The following is a 4,119-nucleotide window of genomic DNA, read 5'->3' as shown; positions in this document are numbered from 1 at the left end:
TCCTTTTCTTGTGCGCAAACAACGCGCCGTTTTATTTTCACTTCCGTTACATTTGTATCTTCCGTGCGTCTTGTAATGTACTGTTTTCTTTTGCCATTGCTTCTTTGGTATTGTTTTCAAATCCGGTATGTTTATATGCGTATATTTCATATAACGCCCCCCCACCCCCTCCTCTTACTCAATGTTCCCTATGGGGCCTGTAAGACACTTTGAAATATGTCTGCAAATAAACTGCTCCTTCCAACAACAAAAAAAAAGGAAGAAATTAAGTTTAAAAAAGAAAAAAAAAAGAAAAGCTACGAAGCATAAATAAAAGTTGGGAAAGGGCGTGCGCGTCGAAAGTTCGCGCCCAAGAACAAAAGAAGCCCGCCGTGCTAGGCCCGTGCGTGGATTCCGCGGGAAAAAGCGACGGTGTATACGGAACCCGCAGCAAACGGAGAGCACGCGCTGGCGGAAGCGACGCGCCACAGGCAAGGGGAAGCCGCAGACACCTCCCGACGCGGCCGAGGATCCGATCCGCCGCCTCCCGACAACGCGCTTCCGCAGTGTCGACTCGACCAAGGACGACGCCGCACCCGGATCCCTCTATCGACACTACGCACAACACCGGGGCAGGCGTCGACATAGCGCACAATTCTTTAGATACCACTTCGGAGTGTCAAAACGGACGAAGCTCGGATTTATTCATTACGGCGTTAGCTGTTCTGACAACCGCCCGTTTGTAGCACGAAGCCACAAGGAAATCCGTACCGATTTCTCAGAAAGAAGGCTTATATAGTTGCCGAAAAATTCGTCCTCGTCCGGGGATCGAACCGGGGACCAACGCCTTTTCGAGGCGGTCGCTCTACCAATTCAGCTAAGCTTGCTGGTTAGCTCAATTGGTATTGCTTTGCGAACATTATTTTGAGAACAGACGGCACGCAGCGACCTATGCGCGTTAGTGCGGCGCCACTGCTCCGAATGTAACGTCTCTCGGATTCGGAGTTAAGCTTGTGAAAGCTTCTCAATGGTAGACAAAAAGAGCATCTGGTTCTCCGTAAGATTGCAACGTATATATCCCCTGTTTAGCAATGAACAGTCAACTATAATGGATGCCGTCGCAGGCCACGTCCTTACAACCAAGAATGAAACCACCTTTCCGCGTCTATGGCCGCCGCGATCACGGAAACCGACAGTTTCACGACAGACCTTCCACGAAGTGACATGTGCTATGTTCTGCTCTTTATTTGCTATAACTCTATCCTTGTTTCTCATCCTGCAGATATTTGTGATTTACAGTTCTTTCCTATACCGCCATTATGCCTGGCACGAATGCAATGTACCCCTACCCCCCCCCCCCCCACACACACACCCCCCAAAAGTTTGCGGAACGCCAAATTTCCAAAAAAGCGATATTCCCGCTTTGTCTGAGAACATAGCCTCCATATAGATGTTCCATCCTGTAGTAGTCCTTGCGATCTACGCAACTACTTGCTAGGTTTGAAGCGACGTGCGCTAACAAAGCAGCTCACGTTCCGAAAACTTTTGTGTGCGGGTGTTTATAACATAAATGAAAAGCAATGATACTGAGGTCGACGTGTCCACCAATGTCTCGTTCATAATGTCTTCTCTGTATTATGCTAATTTCTCTGTGAGTGAGTGAGTGAGTGAGTGAGTGAGTGAGGAGTGGAGTGAGTGAGTGAGTGAGTGAGTGAGTGAGTGAGTGAGTGAGTGATGAGTGAGTGAGTGAGGAGTGAGTGAGTGAGTGAGTGAGTGAGTGAGTGAGTGAGTGAGTGAGTGAGTGAGTGAGTGAGTGAGTGAGTGAGTGAGTGAGTGAGTGAGTGAGTGAGTGAGTGAGTGAGTGAGTGCACGTCGCATGACAGAAGCCTGCTCCGAGTTAGTTACAAGCTTATATTAGCTCTACATCTTCGCGTCCCTTCAAGCGCGCGACCCCTGCAAGGCCAATGAGAAAAAAAAAAACTACCGCTGACAGGTTTCACCGGAACCCATACAAAGCTCTACAGGCATACGCGGTTAGGCTTGTTTACGCGCAAAATGCTGCTCGGCCGGGAAAAAAAAGAGAGAACGGTTCTAAAAGAATTATTGCTCCACTCTTCCGCGTCCCGAGTCTTCTCGAACAGAACTAGAACGTCTGCAAGCACGAAAGAAAAAAAAACATAAAAAAAGGCAGTTTGTACACTTCCACGCACATTTTTTTTTTTTTTACAAAAACACACGCAACACACATGAAAGTGGCCAAGGTGAGGCCAGTTGCCATCCGCGGAACCTCGCGTAAAACACGCCTCGTGCTCGCAACAGTGGCAGCGTGCCAAGGACCGAGGCATCGTGCGGTGTGCGCCTCCGGCAAACTGGTGACGACGTGGGACAGTCGACGCGTGTCGCGGTTCTTCCATCATTCCGCTCGCGCAGCGTTTGTACAGCGCAGCTTCGTTGAGTATTATGGCGCACATTTACGAAGTTCTATACGGAAAGGCTAGCATATGCTCGTCGCAAGTAAGAAAATAATAATACCCGTGGCTTTACGCGGCAAAACCACGATATTATTATGAGGGATATAACGTAGACCACCTGGTGTTCTTTAACGCGCGCTGACATCGCACAGTACACGGAGCCGTAACACTTCGGCTCCATCGAAAGTGCGACCACTTCGGCCGGGATCGAACCTGCGACCTTAGGGTCGGCAGTCGAGCGCCGTAACCACTGTATACCACCGAGCCTGACGGCACGTACTGCAAAGCGGCACGTGTGGAAACCTTCGCAGGGGACAGCGGATCTTACACGAAATCTAGCTAAGCCTTGTTATGCATTGTTCTAACCCATTGTGTAACACGCGCCCTCCTACATTCTCGGTTAGCGGGGCAGAGGTATCAGCTGAATGAGTGGTTTTGCAATGCCCGACCGCTGCGGCACAGCGGTGTAGAAGAACTGTGTGCATTGTCACCTATTCTTTTGTCCTAGTCCAGTCCTACTTATTTTTTGCGTCGGTATGAAGCTACGATAACTATACATCTGCAAGTGTGACAGGCTGCTTGCACAGTGACCAACTCAGCTACTCAGGGCGCATGGAGGATCGGCTAAATGGATAACGAAGCGGCTTGGTTCCATGACAAACTCGCATCGAAATAAAAAAAAAGCAATTTTAAAATTGACGACGGCCAGGCTAGCTGTTTCGGAATAAATCGAACAAATCGAAAAAAAAAAACTTTAGAACACGTCAGTCAACTAGGAAACGGGAACAAAAATGTAGCACCACTTTGTCGAGATTTAGGATTAGACCGTGCGGGACTGCAAAACAAGGAAATCAAACTTGGACCGCGAGCCCCTGCGCCCGTTACTACGCAAAGAAACACGCCGAAACCAACACAGTATTCCATTAAGCTTAATAAATCGACTGACCACTATCATTTAGGCATCTTTAGAGCACGGACTGCGTCAAATAAGTAAACATCTCGGCAGGAAAAGAATTACTGAGAAGAACTAACAAAAGCACATATGTAAAATAGCAAATAGTACATTCAGTTTCTTTATTTTCACTATTACTGACCTTCGTCATCACCGCTATCGCCATCGAGAGAAGAAGATGCGAAGCTAAATTACCGCTCTACACTACGCAAAATATGCGCACAACTTAGAAAGAATAGGCGTTACTGCGCAGAATGGGCCGGCAGTCTGGTTTCGGTGGCCTCTGGTTACGTCTTTGACTTGCATGAAAATTAAATAATGAATAAAAGCACGTAAAGAAAATCGCCAACGAGCTCTGCTGATGATATTATTGCCAGTGATGAAGTCCATGTACACGCCCGGAAAACCACACGTATACGATGTCCCGTGTGACGCGGAAACGTCGATCCGGACACCGTCGCAGTGGCGCATGAAATACGACCGTCGACGCCCCACTACGGAGAGCGGCGGTGCCGGGGGGCGCATATTGAGGATCTAGTGAATACAGAGCTAGCAACCAGGCCGGCGCGCGATTGGCTGCTTCCACACAGGACGCTCTGATGTCATACCATAGCAACGGCGGTGGACGACAGCGGCTACCGACCGCGCCGCTGTATTGGCTGTATCGTACGCCGATTTTTTCTGCGCGCTGTGACTAGAGTGTACACTCTACTGTGA

The sequence above is a fragment of the Rhipicephalus sanguineus genome, chromosome 11 (genome assembly GCF_013339695.2).
Source record: "Rhipicephalus sanguineus isolate Rsan-2018 chromosome 11, BIME_Rsan_1.4, whole genome shotgun sequence".
Classification (NCBI taxonomy): domain Eukaryota; kingdom Metazoa; phylum Arthropoda; class Arachnida; order Ixodida; family Ixodidae; genus Rhipicephalus; species Rhipicephalus sanguineus.
The sequence above is the reverse complement of the archived record's forward strand: the minus strand, read 5'-3'. Positions refer to the sequence as shown.